Raw genomic sequence first — 19,561 nt, forward strand, 5'->3', positions numbered from 1 at the left:
AAAAAAATAAAAAATCAGCATAATAACAAATGTTTTTTTTTATTTTTAATATGAGTATAATTTTGTTATATAAAAATTAAAACAAAAATTATGTCATTGTGTCTTTTTGTTTACCATTGTGTCTTTTTTGTCATTGTGTCTTTCTGTTTGTCATTGTGTTTTTTTCATCATTGTGTTTTCCAACTCATTATTGTGTTTTTTTAAGTACTAATAACACCATTATGTAATAATAAAATGTAAATATAATGAAAAATGCCAACAAGTTATCTAGTACATAAAACACAATGATAAATACATATTACCCAATAATCTGAAACGTTAAACACAATGATGAATACATATAACACAATGACCTAAAACGTAAGACACAATGATGAATACATATAACACAATGACCTGAAACGTAAAACACAATGGAAAGTACATATTACACAATAACTTGAACGTAATACACAATGAATATAATATTATTTTTCTCAAATTAAGTTAATGTCACATCTCAATTCCGAACAAAAGACAATGAACATATTACATAATAACTAAAACAAAATGATAAGTAGAAAGACAAATATTAAGCACAAAGACACAATGACGAACAAAAAGACACAATGATGTAATATTTGTTTTAATTTTTATCTTTTATTTGTATCAATAAAAAAACACAATGATCAAAATCTATAACACAATGCATTATTAAAACCCGAATAAAAAACACAATGAACAACGAAATAACACAATATAAAAAAACTACTATTTTTTTATTTTTATGTAACAATATGATATTTATATTAAAGATAAAAAAACACGTGTTATTATGGTGATTTAAAAAAATGTCGCATGAAATAGTTATGGATGTTTTAAAATTATGGAGGAATTGACATGTGTATTGTATGTGAAGGGAGAAAGTTGTCATAAGTGAGTTATTATCTTAATGTCATTATCATCAATTTTTACACTTAAATTAATCTTTTCCATCCAAATATAACATTAATAAATTAAATTTCTTCCCGCCCTTCTCATTTTTTTGTGTATTTTAACCTTACCCATAAGATAAATACATTTTTAAATACTATATTACTCTAAAATTTTCTAAGCATTAACTAAAAAAATGATATATATATATATATATATATACACACTAGCTTTTAGCCCGCGTGTTACGCGGTTTATTTAGATTTTATTTTTAATATTGTTGTGAATATATAACTTGAATCCGGGGTTTGATAGTTTTTTTGTTTTCATATTCATTTTATTTTATTTAGGATGATGTAAATTAAAATTTATAACGCTACGGGCAGTAAATTTTATTTGATTTTATATTACTTTGTTTGTTATGTATATTTTTTCAATAATTGTTTATAATCTTGATAATAAAACCAAGATATTATAAAAGTAAACCAATGGAAGTTATGAACACCGTGCATGCATGATGGATACGAAAAACCAAAAACAACCATCATATATATAAATAAATTAAGTTTAGTTCGTAGTGATCGATGCTATCAATAAATAGATCACTTCAAATAATTACTTTTTATATTTTGTAGAGATTAATCTATAAATATGATCAGAGTTAAAAGAGAAGGCCTGATCAATTGTTATAATATAGTGTGATATATAGTAATCCAGATTTGTTATGCTATAATACTTTCTAAAGCGAACCTTTTCACAACAAAGTTTGATTCTTTTTTATTCAACCACAAACTAACCTTTGTAGTCTCTCGTTTCAATCCTAAACTCTAATTGGTGAATCAGTAACCATGGAACACCGCAATGGACATCGGATTAACCACTAAATCGCACACTCTAGTGAGATGAATCTCTTTAAAAATATAAGAATAATGTTGCATGATACAATTAGAATCACAAACTCAATTTCTTTAAAAATAATAAAAAATAAAGCATCTATTAAAAATTTCGTTACTTGTTAAAGAACTAAAAATCATTGGAGAAACAATACTACTGGAAATAGAGTATAAATACATCATTGAGCCTTTCCATAAAGCAAATAAAGAAGAAGAATTATAAATATAAAAATTCATTGAAGTCAAACCAAAAAGTCAAAAACACTTCAAAATGACTTGTTCACTTGTTTAGTAGGCCCAAATTGTTTGGTAATAATGCACCGTAATTAAAAAGTGTCTGTTTACTTGTAAGATAGTTGAAAGAAAAAAATGAACTCGACAAATCTTATGCTTGGTCCCATAAATATAGCCATGGCTGCAAAATAAGTAACTTGTTTTATACAAAAAATCATTAAAGTTTAAAATTAAGTAGGGCACTGCACTTTTAGATAAAAACATGAATATGATCCTTGATTCAATGGCGTAGAAAGAACTTGCTAAGATAAGGTGAGTAATTCTAAAGTTGCAATTCATAAATCTCTAAATACTCCCTATTATACAACATTTGATGTTCTACTATTAACATAGCCATTTCTATCAAAGATTAATAGTTTGAGACCATGTCTCATAATGTTGAAAAATCTAAATGGAGACCACAAGAAAGTGTTAACTGACAAAAGATACATTGTTTCTATAATACCTGTTAGACTTTGGAAGCCAAACTCCCATATCAAGATTATATAAGGCAGTGCTTTTGAACGACTCTTCTGACTGTAGTCATTTTGACAAGACTTAAAAACATATTTTAGTCGTTTTGAACCCATATATCCCTAAATTAAATAAATAAATAAAAATTTCAGGGGTAAGACTGATGGCGGACCATTGACCACCCGTAAGCGATCTTGAAGAGACCAAGAGCACCCGCAAGACGTCAATCCAACACGTTTCGACCCGATCTCACTCGTATCCAAAGATCTCGTACCTGAAAACCAATTGTCATTAAGGTCGGTTTTCGGTTAGGCTTTCAAACATCAAAACCCGAATAATCCAGACTGATTAATCCGAAACACGAAGCCCATATATCAACCCAATTCAACACCACCAGATGACTTTTCACTCCTTGTTGACTTTATAACGGGCCAAACGGGTGAAATAACATTCAACTGCGTGAACCTTTGGCATTAAGATACTGAAATGGGTTAATAAGTTATTTTGATTCTATAACAGGTCATATATATAAGATTAGTATAGAATGTAACCGGTTAAAAGGAAATGGGAAAAGAGATTCGTTTATCACCTCATTCTATGCCACGCCGATGATTTTAGTTCCTCTATAACTGATTCAAAGCACCCGTCTGAAGAATTATATGGACCCTTCGGGAGTAACTGACTCAAAGCTTGCCTTGTGTTCTTCTGAAAGTCTAATAGCTTTTAATGCGTTAGCATATCTATCTTCTTCTTTCGCCATTACCGCACGATAATCACCTGCATTTGCTATGTACAATACTCCGTTGCATATAAACAGCACGACCCGACACAAGCTATTCTTGGATTCTTTAACCATTCACTTTTGACGAAACAAAAGAAACTCCTATCTTGTTGCTAAAAATTCCTTGCGTATAATGTCAGCTAACACGTCTTCACTTTCTGACGTGAACATGTTCATTTTTAATAATGAATGAAATGAACACAAATATTTGCCTGATAAATGTTCTTGTTCGTTTAAAGTTAAATGAACAAACACAAACACGAATGCAAAATCTTTTCAGCTCAAAATAGCATTGATTATTTAGAAAATAAAGAAAAAAAATAAAAGAAAAGAATAACTGATTATTTATATAAAGAACTCCAGTTATTATTGAATTCCAATTATTATTGTTGCCTACTATTGAAATTATTGTTGTGAAAAACGTAAAGCAACTTTACATAATTTTAGCTTACTTCCTATTACCTTGAATACATAAAAGCACCCCATGTATTATATATTTCATGCAAGAACAAATAAATATATGGTTAAAAAATAAAAATGTGCCTAATATGGATGAAAATGCATATTGACCTGTTAACTCAAACCAAACATAATTAATTTTGATGAGTTGATTATATCATACATACGCAAAACAACAGTGGCCATAAATAACAAAACAATATACAAAAATGAAAATTTCGATGCATATATGTATGCAAAATAATTCACCTCAATTTCATTCTTTCTTTATATGTGGACACTCTGGAATACACCTAAAAGATACCCCCGTTAACTTAAGAAGGAAAACCTGCCACAACAATCGAAAGATCAGACCAACCGGATTGCATTACCCGTTTGACCGATTAGAGATCAAACATAGCCATCAACGTAGTGATTTATGAAAGGGACAAACTTATCATAATGATATACGTAACATGACATAAGCATATTGGATCTTTGAGCACATTGATTTGTCATCAAGAAATAAGTGTTTTGCCTATGGCGTATGCCTTGTAAATTTTCATTATTATTATTATTATTATTGTATACCTTGAAGATGGAAAACAAATGATTAGGAGAGGGGCAATCGTCTTAGGGTTTGATTCAAAACAGCTAACAGTGCTGAACACGATCTAGGAAAGAATTACCGTTTGTTTTATCAACTATGGAGCTCGATGGTGGAGGAGCTTCCTAATTCAGCGACGATATCTTGGAGCTTTCACACCTAGTGGAGTATGTATGATGAAACAAAACCCTAGCCGAGCGAGGAAGAAGAGTGCGTGTTATTAAGGTCGTTAGCTTGGAAACGTGATGAAGGTACTGTGAGGTTAGGGTTTCTCAAATCAAGGTTTATTAAGAAACAGAAAAAGGGATGTTATGACCCGTAAGGTTATTTGGGTCAAACCGGGCTAAATCAATGAGAGCTCTTCATTTACAAATCAAACAATCTGGTGGCTCTAGAAGGGGTGGGGAGCGATGTGAGAACGACACGTAGGATTTGATGGTAGACAATTATATAGATAGTTAGATATATATATATATATTAATATTATAGAAATATAAACTATGTTTTATTTTTTAAGTCAAAATCGGCCCAAGTTGACCGGCTATATGTAATTATGGCTGATGTTGACCATATTTGATTGATTCTTAGTAACTATACAGAGTTAAATAAACTCTCCTTAACGTCATACCTTATAGCGAATACTCGGAGAGTATTCGGTCTTGATAACCTAATTGCACAACATTGACACTGAAAAAGTAGTCACTAAATGACTTAATAACAATTGCATTTATTATTTCATATGTTTTTTTTAACAATGATAAAGTAGTTTGTTTAAAACACAAAATAGAACTAGATTGAGAAACCATATCAACATAGAGCAAGGAAACACTGTTATAAAATTTTATAAAAAAATAAAATATAACCAATAACCATACATTATTAGATGTTTTTTCTAATACAAAACCTAAATTTTGTGCTAATTTTAGTCCTTCAAATATGTATAAACATTTCAAATAGAGGTTGAGAGGAGAGAGGGAATCTAAAGGGAAAAACAAGGACAAGAAGTAGGGTTGATTACCATCTCAACAAATATGAGTCAACAAGTTGATAAAGAATATATTAATAGATTATATCAATGTTTTGTGGGAGTGAGTAACTTTACTCAAAATTTTAATAGTTTTCTGCTTGTTCTGTTTCCATGGACAGACAGCTTTGTTCCCTTGATCATCTTTCTTTTCAATAATGTTAATTTGATTCATTAAATTTGCATAAAATTATATGTTTAATTAAAACACATGTCAATAATGCAATACCCTTTCCCACATTTTATAGACAAATTTTGTGATAACAGAAATTCTATATATGATTAAATAATATGCATTTTTTAAACGATAAATGTTATGCTCTAATACAAGGATTGAACCCTTAACCTTCTATACACCCTAACCACATTCATTTGGTAAATGACATTTTACTTCAATTAATTTGTTTTATCTTGATTAGCAACTGATATTATTGAAGGATCACCAACTTTTTTTTTGTTTAATTCACCATTTTCATGTCTTTTTTGTTTTGCTTTTGTTTTGATCCGTTAGGAATTATGTCAGTAATTATCGACCACGGGTGACCAACTGCAATGCATCACTAAGACCGGGTGTCGGGGGCGCTTTGTCCACCCAAAAAGCCCCAAAGCGCCCAAGAACACCACCCCTGAGGCGCTTTGGGCTCTATGATGTTGAGAGCTTCCTGCAAAGCGCCATATGTGTGGGGTGGCGGAGTTTGGTGGTTGATTTATTTGTTTTTTAATATAAAAAATAATAATGAGGTATAATGATTGGAAGATGCTTCATCCATTACACCTCTTTTAGTCAAAAAACCCTATGATGACGTGACATTATATGACACAAAACGTCCCAATAGGGACTCCATCCCTTACACACGGTCTAATAATTCGTCCATGATGCTCACATGTTTCCTAGTATTAATCTGTCTTTATTGACATTAAAAAAATTAACTTCCCTATGTCTTTAGTGTTAACATTTTGATTCTTTTAGTAACTATACGTATCAACTCAAAAACACCAAATTCAATCAAGATTATACATAAACTTCAAAGTTTTTGAAAATTTGAAATCAAATATTAATGCTGAATACTCAAAGTCAAACCAAAACCCAAACCCTGAAAATCTCATTCTCTATCTTGAAGAACCCTAAAATTACAGAGTAACATATCGTTTACACTGCCACTTAATTTTTTAATTTGTAAAGACATTCCATATTGAAGATAATCTTCTTTTCATACAAAAGAGAAAATAACCAAAAAAGAACATATATTCCAAACATTTCCAATCTCTTCTCAAGGTAGAAACAAATAATTCATTTATATCTGTTCATCTATCCGTACGCATCAATAATGTATTTGAGTTTATTTACCTTTTAAAGTAGACCTTATCAAAATACACACATGACACCAAGGAATAGCAAAATCTTCATAATTGTGAGTGACATTCTGTGTTAGGCGATAAAAAAATATCTTTATTATTATTATTATTATTATTATTATTATTATTATTATTATCATCATCTAGAGACGTGGTTGAGTCAAAGATAACTTTTAGATAAAAAATTTGGTATTTTATCTTTTCAGTAAAAATGGGGTTCTTGATCAAAAGATTAAGATTCGTTTATATTGTGAATTTTCATGTTTGGTATTCGATTTTATTATTACTAGGGCGTACATCACCAAGACACATAAAAACTCTAAAACGTCTATTTAAGTCATTCTAACGTGTGTTCTTGCATCATTCGACCCAAGACAACTGTGTCAAGAGGATTAATCTATTTGAAGCGATTGGAGCATTGGATTTAAGATTTACGTGCATGTTTCAGTTTGTTATAATTCGTTTTATGATTCCTTGTGTTTTCTATTCGATTCCATAACTCGTATTCATCATGTCTATTTATTTCTACTATGTTTTATGCATTTCTAGACATTATGAGTAGCTAAACTTCTATAGCTACGTAGGTTGTAGATGATTATTGACTTATTTGACTACTTTTTGGTTTTAATTGCGCATATGACGTGTTGCTATTGATAAGCTTTGTTTATTCTAATATTTGGTGTGGTTGACTTATGTTTTTATAATATTATTGCATATTGGTTCATAGTGTCTTTCATTGGTTGATTTTGTGTCATTCGTTTATGGTCGCGTGTTTATGTCATTTACTTTGTGTTTTTGACAGGGCCGACCCTTATGTGTATTAAGGTAAAGCCGTCGCTTTAGACCTCCAACTTTTTAGGGCCTCTGTTCGTTTAAAACAAAAGTTATATATATATATATATATATGTATTATGTTTGCTTTCCTAAGGGTAAACAGTATTGTTACCTGAGTCTGGTGGTTAAGGTTCAGCGCTTCCAGCCTACACACTAAAGTTTGAATCCAGGCAGCAACCAATTTTTCTACACTTTTTGCATTTTTCCACAAACTCACCATTTTATTTATTGCTTCCCTTTTGCTATATTTTAGAGACGAATCCACATGTTTCATTTAATTAATTTATTTTTTTTCCATTGTCCGCCTTTTAGTGTATTTTAAATTGTGGTATGTGGTCTACAATATTGTAAACTATATTGATATTAAGGCATTAATGTTAAAAACATGACATTTATATTGTTGGTAATTCTATAATACCTATATTCTTCATGTTTTAATATTTGCATATAGATGGTAAGTTAGTAAAATGTGACATTTGGTCTATTTTATGAATCAATATATATATATATATATATATATATATATATATATATATATATATATTCATTAACCATGCCCTTTTATGTAAAACTATGTGATAATGTTGAGTTCGAATTTCTCGTTTTGATGTTGCTAATTGATTATATGACCTTTGCTAATGACGCAAGTCTATTCCTAAACATGTTATGATACGTCACCCGATCAGACCGACATACTCGTTTTGTCATACTTATTTAATAGTAAAAAGGCCTCAAATTCAGAGGTTGCTTTAGGCCTCCAAAAGGCTTGGGTCGGCCCTGGTTTTTGATTTGTTTGTGGTCTGGCTAGCCACATGAATCATGTAGTGTACAAAAGCAGGGCTTTCACTTCCCTTCCAATACATAGGTAATAAGAAGTTGGGTTGTCTTGTTTCATTATTTGGCTAGGTTAGAGTTGCGTGAGAACGAGCTTTGTTTTGTTTGTTTCAAGTTTCCTTCATGTTTCTGTTCCGGATCCTTTCGGACGCCACATGCAACTCACTGGCCACCAGTTGCGCCGCTGCTTGCCACCTCCTGCAGGACCATGGTTCTCCACTGCATACGGTTATGCCGCTCCCTTGCAGGACTAATTAGGTCTTCCAAAATTGTGGTTCTTTTTTGCTAGACGAAGGGCTTTCAAATCCTACATGATTACCAACATTGAAGATGTGGATGGTAGGGGTGAGCTGAAAATCCAAAAAACCGAACCGAAACCGAATTAACGGAAAACACCGAACCGAAGCATTAACCAACGGTTAATTTTTTTTAAAACCGAATTTTTGGTTTCGGTTCGGTTTTTCCTTTTTTATAAACCGAAGAAAACCAAACCGGTTTATTGTGATGAAGATTATGAAGATGGTGAAGACTGAGACTAAACTTTAAATATGAACAAGATGATGAATGAATATTAGAACTAAACTTTTTAGTGGTTTTTGATTAGAAACTTTGTTGAATTTTAACCATACTACCCTAATAACTTTGTATTCATATAGTTCATGTAACATGCGTCTATTTTTTGTTTTGTATTCAATATATTTGTGGTACTCTAATGTACACTCTTACAAGCTTAAAATTATTATATTCATTTTTTTTTGCAATGTCTACACATAATTGAAAGACCCGACTATAACCAAACCGAAACCAAAAATTACTGAAAAATAATAAATCGAAAATCGAAAAACCGATACCAAACTTCGGTTTCGGTTTGGCCTATAAACCGAACCGAACCGAACTGTGCACATCAATGTAGGCGAATACTTTCAAATACTACAAGATTACCGACAATGAAGATGTGGATTTATGGTAAAGTCAAGCAAAATCTACTACACCAATTTTGTGGTCCAAGATCGAAGCAGCTTTTATTTCCATTTAGTATCTTATGTTATATTGTTTTACAGTGTGAGCATTCGATATCTTCCCGTTTCAATTACATGAGAGTATTAGAGAATTAGGATTTAGTTACGTTAAACCTGCGATCCAAATTAACTTTAAAGATTTCTAGTTTATTTCCTATATATATGAGTTAACTCTTTTATTTAATTAATTCATTCAATAATTACAGTACGTGGCTTATTTATTTATTTATTTATTTACTAGATGTAATTAAAGTTTTAGTAATTTAGATATTTATTATGAGTAATTTAAATATGGTTTAAGGTTTGAAAAATGCAAAGAATAATTAAAAAAGAGAAAGCAGCCAAACACAAGAAGTTTGAAATGCTTTCGATTAAAATAAATTAATGTTTAAGCTTTTGCCTCTCCTCCTTTAAGTGGACAGCTAAGTAGCTAATTATGATTTTTAGTTACATAATATATATTCTAATACACTACATACCAATAACTTAATTGTAAACTATGATACGCGCATCCTTTAATCAGACTAGAGTTTGTCATAGAACCTACAAATCGGGTAACTATCTGATTCTTTATCTAGTCACTAACATAATTTATGTTAAACAACGAATTTCTGCTATCCGGAAAACATGAACCCAAGACCTTCTAAACCTCTTTTTGTTTTTAAAAGCTTTGTCTTTGCTAATTATCCATCAACCCTTGGTTATCTAGTTAATTACTGACATACTACATGATAAAACCAAACATGAAAGGATATTTATCATAAAAAATTCTTGCATGTGTTCGAAAAGAGTCTTTCATATTCTAGTAACCTGATTATTAAACTCCGTACACACTTAATGAAACAAAGGTTTTAACCACTATATTAAATTTAGTCTATGTAACTAATAATATAAACTTAATTATAGCAAAAAAAAAAAAATAATAATAAAAAAGAGCTGACAATCTAATATTCGAGTTATCAATCCCTTGTCACATTGGCCAGAGTTGAGAGATTTTAAATACTTAATTGGACAAAAATGTCATCGTTTCCCTTCTTCCACAACTTTTCTCTTCCGAAAAGACTGACTCAAACAGCCCCTAGACTTGAAGCCAGGTCACATTTTACCCAAACTTACAAGGTTAGGCTAACATATGCATGGTTCAAACTCATTGGTCTTGGGTTTGTATGCTTGGTTATCATCATATCCTTGGTTGGTTTCTTCTATTACTAAGTTTGCATTTCCTTTTAGGCTATGTGAAGGGGGTAAATCACGTAAAGTAAGCGCCAAGGTGATAAAAGAGACTTTTACATTTTATACCAGGTTGGGTGCGTTATCATGGAGTGAAATGTGGTTGTGAGGTCAGATAAAGATAAATAATTGGTTAATATATATATTAACTAAAAAGTAAAAAAGAATAATTAAAAAACAAAGAAACTATTCCTCACGTCCGCTGCTCTGATCACGTTGCCACCCTCAAAGCCCCTTTGATACTGCCTTCGTTGCGGTGTTAAACCGTAGTGTTTGCTGAGGGGGTCGTGCTTGCCGTTATCATAACACACACGTTTATAAAAAGTAAGGAACTATTATCAATATCTTGATAGAAGAAAATGTTAGAAAATATAAAATATATATATATATATATAAACCACTTTATACCATTTCCTTATTTGAAGATTCACCTTCAAGATTACAGCCATTATACCGTTGCCTCCATCAATCAAGGATTTCATCTTTATTTTTATTATTGTATTTTCCATTATTAGCTAGTATGTTTATATGTATTTAAATGTTTTCTTTGTCTATGAAAATAAGAAGAAACACAATAGAAAGCAATACAGATTATCAATTTCTCTCTACCATCGTAACTACATGGTATCAAAGCAGTACACGGTTCTAGAACCGTTTCATATTTGCCCACCCACTATCTTTCTTTCAATTTCAGATTCGAAAACATGTATGACCACAACAGTTCAGCCAATCAAACAAACAATGACGATCTCACAACCAAAATAGCCAATCTCATCAAACATTCTATCAATTCCCAAAACTTGAACGTAAGACGAAACCTTACCGAAAACCTATCATCTCAGATTGCTTTAAATGCGATTGATCAGAATACCACCAAAGAAAGGGGGACAACTGGTATAGCCAGAAAATCCACTGCCACTGTCGGCGGCTCAGAATCCACCTCGAACATAGGAAATCCGACTGCTGCCGCCATTGGAGGCTCAAAATCTATCGCGAACAAAGGAAATCCACATGAAATCAGAAAAGATAGCGATGGATTTGGTGGCACAGAAATATTAGACAGTGGTTCTGATGAGGGAGGTAACAGGTTTGAGAGACTAATCTCAAACCCTAATGTTTACAATACATATTCTTTTCAACCTATTGTTTGCAATCATGATTTTATTCACCCTTTAGTTAGGAAAGTTTTAAACAAGCCCCTCAAAGAACCTGATCCTTGCAACAAAGAACATGAAGAATCTGTTTTATATAATAAAACCCTTAATAAACCATCTTTTTTTGATAAAGTCCTTAAAGAATATGTTCAAACCAATAATACCTCTAAAGAATTGGTTATTTCCAATACTGGGCAAAAACCTAAAAAAGAAAGTTTGCAAGATGATTTTATTTACAAAAATAACCCAGATGAAACTGGGGGAGAAGTTAATATGGTGAACACATGTGATTTTTCAAACAAATCATGGATCTTTGATTGTGGTGCTACCGACACCATGACCTTTGAACAATCCGATATAATTTCAACGAATATGCCTAAAATTAATCACATAAAAACCGCAAATGGGGGAATAGTTCCTGTTAAGGGGGGGGGGGGGGAACTATTGAAATATCATCAAATTTGAAACTTTCAAATTGTCTCTATGTTCCTTCCTTGTCACATAAATTGTTATCTATTAGTCATGTCACAAAAGAATTAAACTGCACGATGTTAATGCACCCAACCTTCTGTATCTTACAAGATATCAGAACGGGAATGATCATTGGGCGTGGCACTGAACGTCAAGGATTGTACTATGTGGACGAAGTGACTCGTCATGGGACTGTGATGTTGGCTCACGGAACTATAGACAGGGAAGCTTGGTTGTGGCATAGGAGATTGGGACATTCCTCTATCGGTTATTTACATTTATTATTTCCAAAATTATTTCCTTCCAGTAAAACATTAAATTGTGAAACTTGTATAATGGCTAAAAGCCATAAACATACTTTTAAACCAAATAACACAAGAGTTAATTTACCATTCTCCCTTATTCATTCGGATGTTTGGGGACCGGCAAAAATTGTTGGAGGGCAAAACTTTCGTTTTTTTGTACTTTTTGTTGATGATTGCATTCGTATGTCATGGATTTATTTTTTAAAACATAAATCTGAAGTTTTTGATAAATTCACTATGTTTCATGCCATGATAAAAACACAATTTAACATTAACATCCAAATTCTTCGATCTGATAACGGTGGGGAATTTATAAATGATTCAATGAAACTTTTTTGTCAAAAAAGAGGAATAATTCACCAAACGTCTTGCTCTCACAACCCCGAACAAAACGGTACAGTTGAACGAAAAAATCGCATACTGTTAAAAATAACTCGAGCCCTCCTAATTGAATCCCAAGTTCCTAAGTCCTTCTGGCCTGAAGCTCTCGCTACTGCCACATATCTTATCAATCGACTACCAACAAAAGCTCTTGACCTGAAAACACTTCTTCAAGCCCTTTCTGATATTACCAAACTACCACCCACTCTCACATTACAACCACGAGTATTTGGATGCTTTGTCTTTGTCCACATAACAAAAAGCAATCGAGACAAACTTGATCCGTGTGCTGAAAAATGTGCATTTGTAGGCTATGGTGTCAACCAAAAAGGGTACCGATGTTATAGTCCAACAAAACGTCACATGTACACCACCATGAACTGTGACTTCCTTGAAACCGAATTCTTTTATGCCTCCCAACTAAGTGGTGAGAGGGAGAAACAACATGACACGCTGAGTTAGCTAAAATGGGTTCCAAAATGGGTCTCATCGTCAGAAGAAGTCAATCACAATATCCAAGATGAATCACTAACTTCACACCAATCTAGTGGACCAACAATTAGTGTTACAATCCCAAATCTTACTGATCCAGCGTCTAAGGTAAGTAATTCTCAATCATCTGAAAATACAATAGAAGAAGGATCTTATGATACTCATAAAATTATTGACATAACTAACAACCATGAGATAGAAGTAGAAAAACATTGCAGGTGGAACAAGAAGAACAAACAATACATACAGAACAAGAAGAACCAATACAAGAAGGAACCACTGGGAAATATGTTCTTCCACCAAGAGTTAATCGGGGAATTCCAGCAAAACGTTACTCTCCTGAGAAACAATCCAAATCTTCCCAGTATCCCATGGCAAACATAGCTGAAGGGAATCTATCTAAAGAAGCCAAAGCCTTTACCTCTTCCATTTATGCCGAAAAAATTCCGACCTCTGTGGAACAAGCTCTGGAATCAAATAACTGGAAGGATGCAATGGATACAGAAATGAAGGCCTTGATGAAAAACAACACATGGGAGAAATGTGAGCTTCCTCTAGGGAAGAAATCAGTGGGATGTCGTTGGGTGTTTACAATCAAGCACAAACCAGATGGAACTATTGAAAGATATAAAGCACGATTAGTAGCTAAAGGCTATATCCAGACATACGGGACCGACTACTCAGAAACTTTCTCCCCGATAGCCAAGTTTGACACAATCCGGGTTCTTTTTTCAATCGCTACAAATGAAGGATGGCCACCTCATCAGTTTTATGTCAAGAACGCCTTCCTACATGGGGAACTAGAATAAGAAGTTTATATGGAAGCTCCACCAGGGTTCGCAACAAAATTTAAAGCAAAAGAAGTATGTCGGTTAAAGAAATATCTCTACGGGCTTAAACAATCCCCTCGTGCGTGGTTCGGTAGATTCACCTCAGAAATGATGACATATGGATATCAACAAAGCAACTCCGATCATACGTTGTTTATTAAACGAAGAGGTAAACTTGTGACTTGTTTAATTATATATGTTGATGACATGATCATTACAGGAAACGATGAAGAAGAAATGAAGCGACTGAAGACAAATTTGTTCACGGAATTTGAAATGAAAGACCTGGGAAGACTGAAGTATTTTCTAGGAATTGAGGTACTAAGATCAAAAAGGGGATCTTTATATGCCAAAAGAAATACATTCTTGATCTTCTAGCCGAAATAGGAATGATTGATTGTAAGCCTGAAGACACACCAATGAGAGTGAACCATAAACTCCGCTTGGAAGACGAAGCCGAATTGACAAACAAAGAAAGATACCAACGCCTGGTAGGTAAACTAATATATCTTTCACATACTCGTCCTGATATTGCATATGCAGTTGGAGTGGTTAGCAAGTTTATGCACCAACCTCAAGTTACCCACATGGAGGCAGTATTAAGGATTATCAGATATCTCAAAGGAACGGTGGGTCATGGAGTTTTTTTTCAGCAAAACAAACATTTAAAGGTCCAATTATATACGGATGCAGACTGGGTGGGAGATCAAGACGACCGTAGATCTACATCAGGATATTTCACTTTGGTTGGCGGAAACTTGGTGACCTGGAGAAGCAAAAAACAAAAGGTAGTGGCTTTATCCAGCGCTGAAGCAGAATTTAGAGGAATTGCACGAGGCATAACAGAGGTTTTATGGATCCACAAACTTTTAACTGAGATCAGGTTCCCTCCAACCGAAGCAAGTAGAATTATGTGTGATAACAAAGCCGCAATCCAAATTTCAAAAAATCCTGTCCAACACGATCATACAAAGCACATAGAGGTAGACCGAAACGTCATTAAAGAGAAACTTGAAGCAGGAATTATAGTATTACCATTCATCCGATCAGAAGATCAATTAACAGATATTTTAACAAAGGCCGTCAACGCAAGAATATTCAACAATTTTCTTGGCAAGTTAAGTATCGGAAATCCCATTACTCAACTTGAGGGGGAGTGTTAGAAAATATAAAAAATATATATATAAAAACCACTTTATACCATTTCCTTATTTGAAGATTCACCTCCAAGATTACAGCCATTATACCGTTGCCTCCATCAGTCAAGGATTTCATCTTTATTTTTATTATTGTATTTTCCATTATTAGCCAGTATGTTTGTATGTATTTAAATGTTTTCTTTGTCTATGAAAATAAGAAGAAACACAATAGAAAGCAATACAGATTATCAATTTCTCGAAACACTAAGCATTTTTCTATTGATATATATCAGAGATGATCCAAACTTTTTGACAAATGTTTTGATTTATGATTTGTCACAAATATACATCTGTAGCTAATAATGGAACAATTCACGAGAGGTTGGCGACAAACAAAGAGTATGGAGGCTTCTTTCTTGAATTTACTTGCACCATTACCTTTAAACATTAAAATAAAATTAATTTCTCAGAGTCTACTTTAAAATATTAATACTTAAAGACACCCAAAGATACTTGTGTACTTGTTTGTCTTGTTGTATCTTTATTATTTGTTCTGTAATTGAAATTTTTTATAATTTTGTTTATGCAAAATTGGTTTCAGTAATTCAAGCTATTACCCATTGATCCATATTTTTTGTTATCAAAGAGAATGGCATTGTTACAGAAAACTAGCTTTGTATACTTGTGATTATATGGCATATATGACGTACGTGCAAGTCAAGATCTATGTAACATAATGGTATCTCAATCTTGACAATAACTTCGGTCACAAATAGAGTTAATTATCCATTACGATAACATTTAATTAACAAGAAAAGTGGAAGTTATAAGGGTCACTGCACATCACTATAAACCAATAATCATAGTTCATAGTTTGTATTATTAAAATTCAATTTAGTAGTTGCTGCTAATTGCTATATATTCTCTATTATTATTACACTGTATATATAATAAAAGTGTCTATAAATATTATAGTGAAATACATAATAACAACACCTGAACGCTTACAAAACACTTAAATGGTGTATGTATTTTGAGGCTATAAGTGGATAAAACTATTATCTAGAATAAAATATTAAGAATAATTTAACATAATTAAGCATATAACTATTCTATTGTTTCTATGCGTCAAGTTGTCAAAAAGTCACCAAAACCCTAGAAGCGTATCAATTTCTTTTCTTTGAATAAACATCACAACCAACCCTAATCCTCTTACCCACTATAAATTCTTGGTCTTCTCTGATACATCTTCCACAAACTCAAACAAAGAGAGAGAAGACTTGCAAACAAAGGCAAAGCAGTTGATCAAAGATGGGAAGAGCACCTTGTTGTGACAAAGCAAACGTCAAGAAGGGACCATGGTCTCCTGAAGAAGATGCTAAACTCAAAGATTATATCGAAAAATACGGTACTGGTGGCAACTGGATCGCTCTTCCTCAAAAGATCGGTATGCAAACTCATTCTTTTTTTTTTCTTGTTATTGATCAAATTGACAGTATAAGTATAACTTGTAACCTAACTTAAGAATTTTGGATTGTTTGAAGGCATAAAGAGGTGCGGAAAAAGTTGCAGACTTCGGTGGTTGAATTACCTAAGACCTAATATTAAGCATTGAGGATTCTCCGAAGAAGAAGACAACATCATCTGCAGCCTCTATATTAGTATTGGTAGCTGGTAACTGTCTTTCATGTTTCAAGTTGTGTCTACTTGTCCTTTGCACTTGTCTATGCTTTTTTTGTTCAAAGAATATGACCCATGCCATAACATGCTCAAATTTCACATAGATCTATGCATCATGTGCAAAGCCCTTTTTGTTATGGTATGCATCTATATGGACTATTATTGAACCACTTGCAAAATCATATAGGTGGTCTATAATTGCTGCGCAACTGCCTGGAAGAACAGATAACGACATCAAGAACTACTGGAACACAAGATTGAAGAAGAAGTTACTTGGAAGGCGAAAACAGTCTCATGCTAGTAGGATCCCTGGTTCAACCCAAGACCCCAAAAGTGGTAATGGAATGGAAACCCTAATTAATTCCGCCATTGAAAGGCTACAACTTCACATGCAACTCCAAAGTCTTGAAAACCCTAATACGTCCATGTGGCCTTGCAAATTGAATCCAATTCAAGAAAAGATGATGCAAAGTCTCCAGCTTTTGAATGAATCATCAAACCCTTTAATGATGCACAATGTTTTTCCCGATTCCCCTCAAAAGGTTCAGCTTTATGGACCATGTAATAACAACCATCAACAAACGTATTCTCTACCTAATAATATGTTGGTTAACCAAGTAGACGGTTCCATGAATGGAATCAACGTTGGGTCATCAACACGTGTACCTGAAACGGAGAATATAAAGCATTCAAGCATGGATTTCCAGCAGTACTATTTGGCATTTCAAGCTGAAATAGATCAGTTCTTGAGAAACAAAGGAGCTAATTCCGAATCAATAAATCAGGTGCAGGCGAACGAGTTGGGCATTTTCAAGGACATGGATGGTGCTAAGGACATGATGAGTTGGTGGTCTAACGAGTTCGATGCGAATTCAGCTTCGTCGAACTCGTGGGATTCGAATGGTGTACACCCTTGATCACCAGAACCGAGAAATGAAGTACTAGAATTAGTACAAGGGTAAGTGGTATTGGCCTAGTTAATGTTTATTAATTCAGATTCAATTATCATGATAAAGTGGAGGTAGAAGGACTAGTAAATGATTTTGTAAATTTGTGTAATAACGTTGTCTTTGTGGTTGTTGTATGAATATCTACATCGAGAAAAACGGTTTCCCTTTGTAATTTTGTAACATGTACTTCTATTTCATTTCAATTTCTGAATGGTTAGGTATTAACGTAAGAGAATTAAGAGAGAAAGACTAAATATATATATTAAGTTGAATCACAACTTTGTATTATATACGTATTTACGTGGTAAGCCGAAGCTAAAACCTCAAAAACAATAAAATAGCGTTACAATGAATCAGGAAAAGCAAAATTTACACAGATTGTTCCAAGTTATTGACGGAACTTTCGTGTACTAATTTTCACCCAAGGGAAGCCTATCGCCTTTATGTTACCAATGAATTTTGAATGTTTGTTTCAGAATTGTTTGTTTGGGGCTTTCTATATGCACTAACACGCGAATCTTAAAACCGCCCCTAGAATCTTCTTCTTTTTGCTCCAGGAGATAAAGCAAAAATGGGTTAAATATGGCACTATTGACTTATTATAGCCCATATCACTTATGCTAATTCACATGTTATGAAGAGGTGTTATGTTGTCTCTTCATATATACGCACCACATAGAGGACAAAGGTTTTAAGGAACTTGGACATTTCTTCTTCTTAAGATAGTCCTAGTTGGTATTTAGTTTGATGGGTACCCAGTTGTTCCAATCATAAGTTATCACTTCCATATTGCCATTTCCTTGATCAATCATGCATGTGACGGATTGAGTTGACTAGAAAGCCGCCATCCACATCAAGGACACATTTCCATGTGTCTCGTGTGCTTTGAGAGTTTTATAGTGGATAGAAGATTTTGACATTCTTGCTAATCTTGGATGTCTATATGTGGAGTGGAATCTTTGACCATTCCACATCTTATACCGAAATATTGCCATTGCCGATGTTTACAGAAATAAGCTCTTGTTTCCTTTTCACCGTGAAGAAGAGCCTTGGAATTTCTTTTGCATAGGAAGACATCGCTTATCCAACAGTCTATCCACAATCTTGTGTTGCACCTATTTCCTACCGAGCTGTCAATCAAGTTTTGTATTTTATATATTATGCATTTAAAAAACGAGCGCATTTTATAATGTTAGTCCAATTACAAGTTCTACCTGTTTTTAGCACTGACGGATTCATGAATTTTTTGGTGGTGCACTACTTTTAGAGCCGGCCGGATATAAAAACTATAAGGTTGGTTCAAGATTTGGGCCGGTTCAATGGTTCGGACAAAGGTCATTACATAATAAAAATGCGATAAAATAATAAAAAAAGACACCATCATTAAAAATCAACAATTACAAGCTAACAAATTAAAACTAACAAAAACTAACAAACTAACAAATTAAAACTAGAATTTAACAAATAACTTAACAATTAACACC

The 19,561-nt window shown here is 33.1% G+C and overlaps 1 pseudogene across 1 annotated transcript; it reads left to right on the forward strand.

Annotated features, from left to right (window-relative positions):
* The first annotated feature begins 16,605 nt into the window (after positions 1–16,605).
* Positions 16,606–18,329, forward strand: LOC143579964 (transcription factor MYB36-like; annotated as a pseudogene). Its single transcript, XR_013143563.1, has 3 exons — positions 16,606–16,894; positions 16,992–17,121; positions 17,315–18,329. The product of XR_013143563.1 is annotated as a transcription factor MYB36-like (transcript).
* Positions 18,330–19,561: the final 1,232 nt, after the last annotated feature.

Source organism: Bidens hawaiensis, unplaced genomic scaffold (assembly GCF_021521415.1).
Source record: "Bidens hawaiensis isolate Kalapana, Puna unplaced genomic scaffold, B.hawaiensis_p1.1 tig00030180_1, whole genome shotgun sequence".
In the NCBI taxonomy this organism is placed as follows: Eukaryota; Viridiplantae; Streptophyta; class Magnoliopsida; order Asterales; family Asteraceae; genus Bidens; species Bidens hawaiensis.